At 46.0% G+C, this 14727-nt stretch overlaps 1 protein-coding gene across 10 annotated transcripts in view; it reads left to right on the top strand.

Annotated features, from left to right (window-relative positions):
- Window positions 1–14727, top strand: part of GRIA3 (glutamate ionotropic receptor AMPA type subunit 3) — a 155590-nt gene that overhangs the window by 29194 nt on the left and 111669 nt on the right. The window lies entirely within an intron of this gene.

Here is a 14727-nt window from a genome sequence, read left to right as displayed (position 1 = left end):
CCTCCTTGGATGAGAGGCGGCGTGGCAGAAATTCAGGAGAAGGAATGTCATAACTCCCTTGGAAGGGCGTGATCTGAAAAAGGAGAACAGGGCATGGACTGAGCCCCCAGGAATATCGGAGTCTTGAATAAATGGTGCCCCAATATTCTTGTCTCTGCTTGTATGAAATCTGACTCCAGTACTAAGACACCACTGTGTAGTCCATGTGATACTAACAGCAAGAGCACTTAGACTTATATACCTCTTCACAGCCCTCTCTAAGCGGTTTACAGAGTCAGCCTATTGCCCCCAACAATCTGGGTCCTCATTTTACCCACCTCGGAAGGATGGAAGGCTGAGTCAACCTTGAGCCTGCTGAGATTCGATCTGCCAAATTGCAGGCAGCCGGCAGTCAGCAGAAGTAGCCTGCAGTACCTGCACTCTAACCACTGCACCATCGTGGCTCCTGTAAACCTTGAGAACCATTTTGGTCTAGGGATTAAGGCACCAGGCTAGAAAGTGGGAGCTGTGAGTTCTAGTTTCGCCTTAGGTGTGAAAGCCAATGGGTGGCTTTGGGCCAATCGCCAGGAGACAGTGAGTTCTAGTCCTGCCTTAGCCATGAAAACCAGCTGGGTGACTTTGGGCCAATCTCCAGGAGGCAGTGAGTTCTAGTCCTGCCTTAGCAATGAAAACCAGCTGGGTGACTTTGGGCCAATCACCAGGAGACAGTGAGTTCTAGTCCTGCCTTATTTATTTTATTTATTTATTTGTTTAAATTTCTATACCGCCCTTCTCCAAATAGGACTCAGGGCGGTGCACAGCCTAAGTAAAAACAAAGCATACAAAATTTAAAAAACAGTATTAAAATAATTAGATATTCTGGCCGTAAATTAAAACAACCCAATTTAAAACCAATTTAAAATTTAGCTCAAGCCAGCCCAGCTAGTTGAAATAAATAAGTTTTCAGGGCCCGACGAAAAATCCGGAGGTCTGTTATTATACGTAACTCCGGGGGAAGGTTATTCCAGAGGGTGGGCGCCGTCACAGAGAAGGCTCTCCCCCTGGGGGTCGCCAGCCGACATTGTCTGGCGGACGGCACCCTGAGGAGGCCCACTCTGTGCGAGCGTACTGGCCGGTGGGAGGCTATTGGTGGCAGTAGGCGGTCTCGTAAGTACCCCGGCCCTAAGCCATGGAGCGCTTTAAAGGTGGTCACCAACACCTTGAAGCGCACCTGGAAGACTACCGGGAGCCAGTGCAGCTCGCGCAGGAGAGGTGTCACATGGGAGCGCCTCGTCGCCCCCATAATCCCCCGCGCGGCCGCATTCTGGACCAGCTGGAGCCTCCGGGTGCACCCCAGGGGGAGCCCCATGTAGAGAGCGTTGCAGTAGTCCAGGCGGGAAGTGACTAGTGCCTGAGTGACTGTGCGTAGAGAGTCCCGATCTAGAAAGGGGCGCAACTGGCGTATCAGGCGAACCTGATAAAAAGCCCCCCTGGCCACGGCCGTCAAATGGTCTTCTAAAGACAGCCGTGCGTCCAGGAGGACGCCCAAGTTGCGAGCCCTCTCCGTGGGGGCGAGTGATTCGCCCCCAATAGCCAGCGATGGCGTCAGCTGGCTATATCGGGACGCTGGAAGCCACAGCCACTCGGTCTTGGAGGGGTTGAGTCGGAGCCTGTTTCTCCCCATCCAGGCCCGCACGGCCTCCAGGCACTGGGACATCACTTCAAGGGCATCGTTGGGGTGGCCTGGGGTGGAGATGTACAGCTGGGTGTCATCAGCGTACTGATGGAACTCCACCCCGAAGCCACGGATGATCTCACCCAGTGGCTTTACATAAATGTTGAACAGAAGGGGCGAGAGGACCGACCCTTGTGGCACCCCACAAGCAAGGTGCCTCGGGGTCGACCGCTGCCCCCCCGTCAACACAGATTGCGACCGGTCAGAGAGGTAGGAGGAGAACCACCGCAGAACGGTGCCCCCCACCCCCAACCCCGCCAACCGGTGCAACATGATACCATGGTCGATGGTATCAAAAGCCGCTGAGAGGTCTAACAGGACCAGGATAGAGGAGCAACCCCTATCCCGAGCCCTCCAGAGATCATCCACCAACGCGACCAATGCCGTTTCCGTGCTGTGCCCAGGTCGGAAGCCAGACTGGAGCGGGTCTAGATAGACAGTTTCATCCAGGTACCGGGGAAGCTGTTGTGCTACCACACTCTCAACAACCTTCGCAACAAAGCGAAGGTTGGAGACTGGACGATAGTTAGCCAAAACAGCCGGATCCAGAGAGGGCTTCTTGAGGAGGGGCCTCACAACCGCTTCTTTCAAAGCGGCCGGCAGGACCCCCTCACTCAAAGAAGCGTTAACAATCTTCTGGAGCCAGCCTCGTGTCACCTCCCGGGAAGCCAGTACCAACCAGGAGGGACACGGGTCCAATAAACATGTGGTCGCATTCAGCCGTCCCAGGACCCTGTCCATGTCCTCGGGAGCCACAGGATCGAACTCCCCCCAGATAACACTCTCAAGACCTGCCTCAGTCATCCCATCCGGACATACCCAGTCAGAGGCCAGCCCTTCCCGAATCTGAGCGATTTTGTCATACAGATACTGCACAAAGTCCTCAGCTCGGCCCTGCAAGGGGTCATCCCGCGCTTCCAGATGGAGGAGGGAGCGGGTCACCCTAAACAGGGCGGCCGGGCGATTATCTGATGACGCGATAAGAGCGGCAAAATAGCTAGATTTTGCCGCTTTTATTGCCACTAGGTAGGTCTTAATATGAGACCTCACCAGTGTTCGGTCGGATTCGGAGCGGCTGGTCCTCCAACTACTCTCCAGGCGTCTTTTCCGGCGCTTCATCTCCCTAAGCTCCTCGGAGAACCAAGGAGCTAGGTGAGTTCGGTGCCGGGTCAGAGGCCGCAAAGGCACGACACGGTCCAAGGCCCCGGCAGCCGCACTATCCCAGGCGGCCACCAGGTCCTCAGCCGAGTCGTGAGTCAGAGTCTCAGGAAATGGCCCAAGCTCCATCTGGAACCTATCAGGGTCCATCAGGCGCCTGGGGCGGAACCACCTGGTCGGTCCCGCCTCCCTGCGGTGGGGTGCAGCGGTTAGAAAGTCCAGTCAAAGGAGCGAGTGGTCAGACCATGACAAGGGTTCGATGACTATATCCCCTGTATCAAGGCCACTCGACCACTGACCAGAGACAAAAACTAAGTCCAGAGTGTGTCCACCCATGTGAGTGGGGTCATGAATTAACTGAGTAAGGTCCATGGCCGTCATGGAAGCCATGAACTCCCGAGCCACCTCAGACGTTTCGCCGACAGATGGCAGGTTGAAATCCCCCATGACTAGAAGTCTGGGGGTACCATCCTTGGCTAGAGGATTGCCCGAATCTTGCCGAACCCCCACAGGAGCCCACCCCTGCCTCTGTTGTAAAGTAAGCTTGTAGAGAGAAGGGGAGGGGGGTTTCCCAGAGCCTCTTGCTGATCTCTTGGGTTGGGGGAGAGCTTGAGTCTTGTTCTGCTAGACTTTAGTACACCTAGTGTTGGCCCTCTCCTCCCTTTGGCAGATGCATCAATTGGTACACTCTCTTCCGCTGAAGTGTGACATATTCAGGAAACCCAGCGACTTCCTGTTTGTGCAATCAGATACTCATTGTCTGATTGCTGTCCTTGTTGTTTGGCGTGCTCATTATGAATACACTACTTCAGACATCTCTTTTGTGATGTGCCAATTAACCAAGCCTGATAAATACTGATTAGGCATAATTTGCATTGAGGAAACTTTATAATACAGTGGCTGGGTGGGTTTCCCCCCCCCCACTCATTTAGAGGAAGATAAATATGTAGGAAGGCATCCTTTTGAGCGCCGGTGCTGAATGCCACATCTGCAGCGCTCATCCCCAGCTGTTTTGGGTTGCAGTGGGTCCCAAGTATCGGGGAGTGATCTGGATGCAGGACCAAACACGAGGCTTTTAAAAGATATACGTGGAGTCCCCTAAAAATGGTTGAGACGGTGCTCACCCAATTGTGATGTTAATGCAAGCAGGAAAAGAAAATTTATGAAGCAAAGAGAGGCACGGCGTTGATCAATTTTATTTATTTTCAGGGAGGTCCATTTTTAATTTCCATCCTTTCTCCTGATCTCATTTACATTTCTGAGTGCAATTCTTGATACATCCGTTTCATTCAGTGCTCCATTTAATTGTCCGGTAAGGCCCGTTGTCCATAAAAGATTATGTACCCTGACATCTCACGTCCACTGGACGAGAAAAAGCTTGTCTGGATCTTAGCTTGCTTGGAAATACCCTTGGTAAACTCAAACAAACATAGCAATGGCACTTAGATTTATATACCGGTTCACAGTGTTTCTACAGCCCTCTCTAAGTGGTTTATAGAGTCAGCCTCTTGCCCCCAATAATCTGGGTCCTCATTTTACTGATCTTGGAAGGATGGAAGGCTGAGTCAACCTTGAGCCTGGTAGGATTCGATCTGCCAAACTGCTGGCAGCCGGTAGTCAGCAGAAGTAGCCTGCAGTACTGCACTCTAACCACTGTGCCACCGCGGCTTATCATCATCTATTTTCTCTAGTGTTTCCTTTGCCAAAAATCATGCCCACAACGACACCTCAAACCCTCATTTACTGGGACCATTTGGAAAGATGGGCTACATTAAACCGGCATGCCCATTAATTCAAAATTACCTTGTTTGCATCAGTTTCCATTCTGTGGAATGGAAAATGCTCCCATTACATCATTTGTGTTAGTTTACATTGTTTCTTACCCTGATGTTGTTGCACATATGATGTAGATTCCACACCTAGAATCCTGCATCCAATTTTGGTCACCACACTATAAAAAAAGATGTTGAGACTCTTAGAAAGAGTGCAGAGAAGAGCAACCAGGATGATTAGGGGACTGGAGGCTAAAATATATGAAGAACGGTTGCAGGAACTGGGTATGTCTAGTCTGATGAAAAGAAGGACTAGGGGAGACATGATAGCAGTGTTCCAATATCTCAGGGGCTGCCACAAAGAAGAGGGAGTCAAGCTACTCTCCAAAGCACTTGAGGGTAGGACAAGAAGCAATGGGTGGAAACTAATCAAGGAAAGAAGCAACCTAGAACTAAGGAGAAATTTCCTGACAGTGAGAACAATTCATCAGTGAAACAGAAGTTGCCTTTAGAGATTGTGGGAGCTTCATCACTGGAAACTTTAAAGAAGAGATTGGACTGCCATCTTTCAGAAATGGTGTAGGATCTCCTGCTTGGGTGTTCAACTCTGTTAATCTGCTAGATGGACAAAAACAACAGAATGGAAGGGACTCGCCAAGACTACTTTGACTCTAATGAATTTTGTCCATTATTTCGGGATTATATTTGGAGGAATACATATGCAGTCAGCTAAACTGAGGTCCATTAAACCTCAGGTGACTATGGAAATTCTCAGTCATCCAGGTCATAATTGTCCCAAAGGTGCTTTTCCAAAAAAAGCAAATAGACTTTCTTAGTTTTTTTGACTTGGATGAGAAGCAAAAAATGTTTCACTTCTCATCCAAGAATCTTCTTCAGTTCTGGACTGAAGAAGCTTCTTGGATGAGAAGTGAAATGTCTTCAAGGAAAAAAACACAGAAAGTCCAATTGCCTCTTGAAAAAGCACCTTTGGGATTAAACCCCAGGCTTTCCTTTCTTGTGTGTCAAGTGATTTCCCCTATCCCCTGTGTCAGGGGTGAAATGTTATCGGTTTGGACCGGTTTGGGCGAACCGGTAATAAAAAATACTCCCGGTTCAGGAGAACTGGTATTTCAGACAATCAGCTGGGCGACAATCAACTGTGACGCACGATTTATATTAGCTAGTATCGTCAGATTTCCTGCTTTCTAGCTACCGTATTTTTCGGAGTATAAGACACACCAACCTTTTTTGGTGAGGAAAAGAAGAAAAAGAAATCTCCCTCTACCTCTGCCTCTGAGCTATTTTGCCTCGTTGCAGCAAACAGCAAACAGCCTGCTTTACTTTCGTTTTTGTTTGCAGCATAGCTTGATTAGCACAAAAAAATCTGCTCCAGCAATTTACCTCTTTGCAGCAAACAGCAGAGCCCTGCGGAAAACAGCTGAGAGCAAATCAGCTGAGAGTCAGGAGGCCGATCCAATCAACTTGTGCTAATTAGGCTGTGCTGAAGCTGAAAAGAGCTGTTTTTTCTTGCTGTTTGCTTGCAAGGAGGTAACTGCTGGGAGGCAGAGGCCAAAGGGTGGGGGCCAGTGGGTGGGTGATGCTACATTCAGTGTATAAGATGCACGTAAATTTTCACCCCCTTTTAGGGGGGAAAAAGGTGCGTCTTATTCTCCAAAAAATACGGTAATCTAAATCGCGTGGCACAGCGGATTCCCTCCCCCTCCCTGTTCTACTTACCTTTGCAGACTTGGAAGGCTTCAAAATGTTCCTCTTTTAGCACTGCGTGGCCGCGCCTTAAGCACGCATGTGTGCGCTAAGCACATGCTCGGTAGCAGACTCACAGAACTGGTAGCAGACTTCAGAGGATTTCACCGCTGCCCCGTGCTCTTTTGATGGATTTTTTTTCTTCTTCAACAGCGTTCCAAATTAAAGGATGGGCCATTCAATCTTGCAAAATTCATTTTTCGAAAATAATGGTTATAATGCCTGGAACGGCTTGATATTCAGGCAAGCTAATTATGAGCCAAACCAGACATTCAAAAGAAAATTCACTGGGCTCCTAATCAACTGTATTTATGAGTTACACAATTCCTTTTTTCATTTTTGTTCTATCGTTTCTTCAAATTCTACTTTTAGCGCTTTCCTTAGTTGAAATAACAGCGATAGGCTCATTTCTTATCTGGAAGCAGTGGGAGATCGGAGTCTTCGGGGAGCACAAAATCTAATGATGCTGATGCTCTTGGACCAATGCTACCAGGAATTCAGAATTGTCTCCGAAATATGGTTTCCCAAAACAGAAATCTTTGTATTTAATTAGCCTTGGGGGAGTTTGCAACCCGAATGGGAATTAAAAACTACAGTTAACCGATAATGGTGGGAACACGATCTTGGACTTTTTCCTCTTAAAATATGAAGAGATCCGGGAGAAAAGAAAAATAAATAATCTCAAATTCTGTTGCAAAAGCCAGTGGGAAAAGGACAGTTAGCCTTCAGATTAAAGCTCGTGTCAGAGATAGCAATGCGTTGGTCACAAGGAAATCTTAAAATCTTAACCCAGCTACGGGTTATACATATATATAAAAATATCTTTGTATCTATATATATATATAAGGTAAAGGTAAAGGTTTCCCTCACACATATGTGCTCGTCGTTCCCAACTCTAGGGGGCAGTGCTCATCTCCGTTTCAAAGCCAAAAAGCCAGCACTGTCCGAAGACATCTCCGTGGTCGTGTGGCTGGCATGACTCAATGCCAAAGGTGCACGGAAGGCTGTTACCTTCCCACCAAAGGTGGTCCCTATTTTTCTACTTGCATTTTTACGTGCTTTTGAACTGCTAGGTTGGCAGAAGCTGGGACAAGTAACGGGAGCTCACCCCGTTACACGGCACTAGGAATTCGAACTGCTGAACTGCCGACCTTTCGATCAACAATCTCAGCATCTTAGCCACTGAGCCACCACATATATATATGGTGGCTCAGTGGCTAAGATGATTCAAGGTATGATAGCAATGGCACTTAGACTTATATACCGCTTCACAGTGCTTTACAGCCCTCTCTATGCAGTTTTCAGAGTCAGTATAGGGCCCCTCCGACAATCTGGTTCCTCATTTTACCCACCTCAGAAGGATGGAAGGCTGAGTCAAACTTGAGCCGGTCAGGATCAAACTGCTGGCAATGGGCAGAATTAGCAGCCTGCAATACTGTATTCTATCAGGAAGGAAAGAAGGAAGGAAGGAAGGAAGGAAGGAAGGAAGGAAGGAAGGAAGGAAGGAAGGAAGGAAGGAAGGAAGGAAGGTTGGTTTACAGAGTCAGCCTATTGTCTCCAACAGTCTGAGTCCTCATTTTTACCAACCTCAGAAGGATGGGAGGAAGGAAGGAAGGAAGGAAGGAAGGAAGGAAGGAAGGAAGGAAGGAAGGAAGGAAGGAAGGAAGGAAGGAAGGAAGGAAGGAAAGTAGCTACAGCACTTAAGACTTACTGTATTTTTCAGAGTATAAGACACACTTTTCGCCCCCTAAAAGAGGGTGAAAATTTGGGTGCGTCTTATACACTGAATGGAAACCTACCCACCCACCAGAAAATGGGTTGTGCAGAGGCAGCAATAGGCTATGGTAATTCCTGCAGCCTGAAACAACTGATCTTCGAGAGGGCGATCCAACCGACAGCTGTTTGCGCTAAGCAAGCTGTGCTAAAGTTGAAACTGGCTGTTTGCTGCAAGGAGGCAAATTGCTGGGAGGCAGAGACAGATTGTTTTTCTTGTGCTAATCAGGTTGTGCTGAAAATGAAAATGAAACAGGCTGTTGGCTGTTTGCTGAAAGGAGGCAAATTGCTGGGAGGCAGAGGCAGATTTTTTTTTCCTTCCCCAAAAAGATAGGTGTGTCTTATAGTCTGGAGCATCTTATACTCTGTAAAATACAGTATACACCACTTCATAGTGCTTTACAGCCCTCTCTAAGCGGTTTACACAGTCAGCCTATTGCCCCCAACAATCTGGATACTCATTTTACCCACCTCGGAAGGATGGAAGGAAGGCTGAGTCAATCTTGAGCCTGGTGAGATTCGATCTGCCAAATTGGTAGCAGCTGGTGATCGGCAGAAGTAGCTTGCAGTACTGCACTCTAACCACTGCACCACCATGGCTCAATAAAATATATAAGCAGTTAAAAGCCTTATGTGTTTGCTTTGATACCTCCAAATCATGATATTCCTAATTTTGGGGTCTTTTTATTTATTTCCAGGAGACTAAAGCATGGTGGGCATTAAACACGAGACCTTCGGGTTAAAAATGTAGGTTCCTATTCAAATCGCAAGAACAATACAGTTATTAATACTATTAGTAATTAACACAATTTTAAAATTAGCTATGACAGGATGGGCCTTGAATAAAAGAAAACGAGGAAGAAAGAGGGGGGGAGAGAGAGAGAGAGGCAAAAGGGGAGAGGGAGAGAAAAGAGAGGGAGAGGAGGAGAGAGGGAGAGAGAGGGAGAGAAAGAGAATGGGAGGGAGAGATGGAGGGATGGAGGGAGGAAAAGGAGGGAGAGAGAGAAAGGGAGGGAGAAGGGGAGGGGAAGAGGGAGGGAGAGAGAGAGAAAGGGAGGGAGAGTGGGAGAGGGAATGCGAGGGAGAGAGGGGGGAGAGGGAGGGAGAAGGGGAGAGAGGGAGAGAGAAAAAGAGAGGGAGAATGGGAGAGAGAGGGGAGGAGGGAGAGAGAGAGAAAAAGGGAGGGAGAAGGGGAGAGAGGGACAGACAAGGAGAGAGAGAAAGAAAGGGAGGGAGGAAGAGAGACTACATCATGTCACATTCAGCAAGTTGTAGAGCAAGCCACCAATTTCGCTCCTTACTTTCTTCTCTCCACCAAATGTTTGCATAATCTTCAGTATTCGGGCAATTGCCAAGGGTGGGGGGTGAGGGGTGGTGGTGAGAAGGGAGAAAGCCAGCAGATTCATGACTCAGAGTTGACATAAATTTTGGCTTTGTGAGCAGAGCTGCCGAATACAAAGAGAGAGAGGTGGGGAAAAGCCACACAACACACGCCATGCCTAGTTTTTAATAGTGTTCCCAGATTTCTTTTGTCGGTCTGCTGCAGTGGTTCTTAAGATGGCTTACCAGCCGCAGATGAAACAAACAACTAATCCCAAGGAAAATAAAATAAAATAAAATAAAATAATAAAATAAAATAAAATAATAAAATAAAATAAAATAAAATAAAATAAAATAAAATAAAATAAAATAAAATAAAATAAAATAATAAAATAAAATAAAATAAAATAAAATAAAATAAAATAAAATAAAATAAAATAAAATAAAATAAAATAAAATAAACAAACAACGCAGGTCAAAGGAAGCCACAGTCTGCTGCCAGAACCCACCAATTCACTGCTGACCCAGAGAAGCGGATCTGTTTTCATTTGTTGTCTGAATTAAAAAAAGAGAGAGAGAGAGATCTTGGAGCAAAATTCTGTAGCAGAGAAGCATTTGAGAAAGGGCTGTTTCTGCAGCATTACCTGCCTTAAATAAAACACAATCTCTGACAAACGTCTAGACAACTGAGAAGGTTCATGCAGAAAAAGAGACAATTCTAGAGCGGTTTCTTCTGAATGTGAAACTATGTTTTATAACCTCGAAGCCCAAGTACAGGGAATTTATCCAAAGGTGATTTTTTTTCAGGAGGCAATTGGACTTTCTGGTTTTTTCTCTTGAAGACGTTTCGCTTCTCATCCAAGAAGCTTTTTCAGCTCTGACTGGATGGTGGGGAAATGGAAGGATTTATATTCCTTGCAGACAGCTTGGTCCTTTGCATCCTTTTAGAGGGTCGTTGAGGCCACTTGGAGGTTTATCTGTGTCCTCAGGGTCACCTGAGTAGCACTCCTGGTTCCTGTAGTTTTCTCTTTGGAAATCCATTCCTACTCCCACATCATTCAAGGGGTGTTCATCCCAAATTGTACGGCTAGCTGTCTGCAAGGGATAGAAATCTTTCCATTTCCCCACTATCCAGTCAGAGCTGAAGAAGCTTCTTGGATGAAAAGCAAAACCTCTTCAAAAGAAAAAAACAAGAAAGTCCTGAAAAAGCACCTTTGGGTCACCCATGGCCTGGATGATTGAGAATCTCCCTAGAGTAGCTTGTGCTGTTTATTGATTGATCCTTTAATCGTGTTTTGAAAGTGTCATTTGCTTCCCTAATGTGTGGCGGTCAGATGAGTTGGCCTTCTGTGGCTTGTGAGATTTATTTCTGGAACCTTCCCCTTCAACTCATAAATTAGAGGGTTTTTTAAAAAAAAAAAATGGGAGAAACCTCACGAGGTCACCAAATGTGATGAGCTTTTGATGCTCTTCTGCGGGCTCTCAGGAGGTTTCAGGAGAGAAGGTCCCCACCGCAGGAGATGTTAATCGTCTCCCACAAGGGTCTCAGCTTTTGCACCTGAGAATGGTGGGAGCAAAATTGGCGACCTTGGGGTGCTTTCTGCCTTCTGGAACACAGCCCCAACGTTCACACGAAAGGCTGCAAGCAACTGTTACGGCAAAGAGAGGATTTCCCACATTCTAAGGGTTTACCGCCCTTCCCTATCTTATCCCAAAGACCGCCTTTTAATATACTGAACTGGAAAGGCTAAAATAAACATGATTAGTGTCTTGATTTTATGTGGGTTTTAAAAAAAGATATTAAGCCCCCTCCCCTTGAAATAAGTATTCAACGTAAGTGCGTAAAATTGGAAAGCGGGTCTAAGGAGCCCTAATTATTAAGGAGATAAGGCGGATGGAGCTGGGGTTTCGTCTAAAGAAATTTTATGACTGCTTGCTTCATCTTGACTTGCCAAAATTGCTTATTTAACAACCCTTTTATGAGCTGCTTACTCTTGTCTGCAGCCTACTTTACACAGAGTCAAGGATCTATTAATGCAATCGCAGCTCTACTATCCTTACTTCTTCTGAACTCCACAAATGCAGACGAGAAAGATGCTAGGCCTGTAAGGGTGAAGAAGATGTCCAGGAGTTGTGTGTATAAACAAGACCAAATATTGTTGTGTCAAAGGTGTTTTCTCAAAAGGCAACCGGAGTTTGTTTTCCCTTGAGGATGATTTGCTTCTCATCTAAGAAGCTTTTTCAGTTGTCATCCAAGAAGGTTCTTTAGAACTTCAGAACTCTTCTTGAGTTCTGCGAGAAGTCTTCAAGGACAAATAAAGCGAGAAGTCTTCAAGGACAAATGAAGTCCAACTGTCTTTTAAAAAGAAGGTTCTTCAGTTCTCATCCAAGAAGGTTCTTCAGACTCTTCTTGGATGAGAAGCCAAATGTCTTCAAGGACAAACAAAGTCCAATTGTCTTTTAAAAAGAAGCTTCTTCAGTTCTCATCCAAGAAGGTTCTTCAGTTTTTCAGAAGTCTTCTTGGATGAGAAGCCAAATGTCTTCAAGGACAAACAAAGTCCAAATGTCTTTTAAAAAGAAGCTTCTTCTGTTCTCATCCAAGAAGGTTCTTCAGTTCTTCAGAACTCTTCATGGATAAGAAGTGAAATCTTCAAGGACAAATAAAGTCCAATTGTCTTTTAAAAAGAAGCTTAGGTTCTCATCCAAGAAGGTTCTTCAGTTCTTCAGAACTCTTCATGGATAAGAAGCAAAATCTTCAAGGACAAATAAAGTCCAATTGTCTTTTAGAAAGAAGCTTAGGTTCTCATCCAAGAAGGTTCTTCAATTCTTCAGAACTCCACTTGGACGAGAAGCAAAATGTCTTCAAGGAAAAACAGTTGCCTTTTGAAAAGAAGCTTCTTCAGCTCTCATCCAAGAAGGTTCTTCAGAACTCTTCTTGGATGAGAAGCAAAATACCTTCAAGGAAAAACAAAGTCCAGTTATCTTTTGAAAAAGCATCTTTGGGACAACCATGACCTGGATGACTGAGAATCTCCATAGAAGTCAAATACTCCTGTGCTTATTCTGAGTCATGAATAGTGACTACAGTGATTTAAATGCTCTTTAAAATTGATGAGCCTTTTATTCTAATGCTCTTCCTATTCTAAATATGAATATGCATGTGGAATATGGATGAGAGCCGAGACTGGTGAGATAGGAACGCTCGGTTCTCAAGCTAAAGAGAACTTGTAATGTAAATGTAACACAGTTTCCTACCTAATAAATCAAGTAATCTTTGAAGTGAGCATCCATCTTTAATTTGGAAGGGCAGGAGGAAGAAGTCTACAGGTTAAACATGGGAATATTGATGTGTACTTGCCTGACTTATTTTGACCTTGATGGACAATCAGCTGTTATGTTTAAAACACTTAATCAGGGATGAAATCCAGCAGGTTCTGACAGGTTTTGGAGAACCGGTAGTGGAAATTTTGAGTAGTTTGGAGAACCGGCAAATACCACCTCTGGCTGGTCCTAGAGTGGGGGTGGGAATGGAGATTTTTATCTGAAATGTTATAGGCTTCCTCCTTGAGCAGGAGGTTGGACTAGAAGACCTCTAATGTCCCTTCCAACTCTTGTTATTCTGTTAAATCCGAGAGCTGTGATATATTGAAGAATCTACTGAAATGGACGAGGTTGCCATTTTTTTTTTAAATCCTTGTGAACATCTTTCAAATTTGTCTTTTTTTTCTCCCCAGGGTTGTCTTTATTTCCCGCCCCTCCAAGAAATTATTTATTATTTTATTAGTCCAATTTATATGCCGCCCTTCTCCGTAGACTCAGGGCGGCTTACAATGCATTATAGCAACAGCCTGCATACTTTTTGTATATACCTGCTTATTAGGGCTTTTGGGCCCCCCCTAAGCGGTGTTGTTCTATACAAAGTTGGCTTATTGCCCCCACAGTCCGGGTCCTCAATTTACCTACCTCGAAAGGATGGAAGGCTGAGTCAACCTTGAGCCTGGTGAGATTCGAACTTGCACTATTTGCAGGCAGCTGGCAGCTAAGTGCTAGCGCTTAACAGCACTTTAGTCTGCTGCACCACCGAGGCTCCAAGGCTTATGGTCAGCTTTGCAATGATAACAATTATTAGGTGTTTTAAAAACAGAATCATAGGGCAGGAAAAAACCTTGGAGGTCTTTTCTAGTCAAGGCAGGAGACCTTATACCAAGGGGTGTGAAACTCAAGGTCCGCGGGCCACATCCGGCCCGTGATGTGGTCAGATCTGACCTGTGGGGCCAGTCTGGAAAATGTAAGAGGCCGGCCCACATCACTTCGGCCTAGTCTACCTGTGTCGCTTTCACCCAATGTGAAGAGGAAACATCAGGCCAGAAGTTTGGGGTGTGGCATCAAGCTGGCTGCACCCACACAGCTGACCACATCCACCCAGTTGGCCACATCCAGTGAGTGGCGTCAAGCTGGCCACGCCCACCCAGTTGGCCACGCCCAGTGGTGGGATTCAAATAATTTAACAACCGGTTCTCTGCCCTAAAGATTTCTTCCAACAACCAGTTCATCAAACTGCTCAAAAAGTTAACAACTGGTTCTCCCGAAGTGGTGCGAACTGGCTGAATCCCACCACTGGCCATGCCCCCCGCAAGGTCAACTAGAACCCTGATGCAGCCCTCAATGAAATTGAGTTTGACACCCCTGCCTTATAACCTCCTGGTCAATTGGTTGTCCACTCTGTTTTTGAAACCTTCCAGTGATGGAGCACCCATAACGATGGGAAGCTAGCTATTCTTTCCATTGTTTAATTATTCTCACTGTCAGAACACTCCTCCTTAGTTCCAGGTTGCATCTCCCACTAACAAGTTTCCATCCATTTGCTTCCTGTCCTGCCCTCTGGTACTTTGAAGAATAGGTTGACCCCCTCTTCTCTGTGACAGCTCCTCAAATACTGGAAGAAAGCTATCATGTCCTCCCTAATCCTCCTCTTTGAGCTACATATACCTAGTTCCCTCAACTGTTCATCATACACTTTTAAGTCATCAGAATCGCAACCTCTGGAGCTGCAGTGGCGAAGTGGTGAGACTGCAGTATTGCAGGCTAACTCTGCCCACTGCCAGGAGTTTGACCCTGGCCGGCTCAAGGTTGACTCAGCCTTCCATCCTTTCGAGGCCGGTAAAATGAGGACCCATATTGTTGGGGGGGGGGGCAAGATATTGATCTTTAAAACTGGTTAGAGAG

Source organism: Pantherophis guttatus, chromosome 12 (assembly GCF_059756535.1).
Source record: "Pantherophis guttatus breed Tessera chromosome 12, ASM5975653v1, whole genome shotgun sequence".
Taxonomy (NCBI): Eukaryota; Metazoa; Chordata; class Lepidosauria; order Squamata; family Colubridae; genus Pantherophis; species Pantherophis guttatus.
This window is presented reverse-complemented; position numbering and strand designations above follow the sequence as displayed.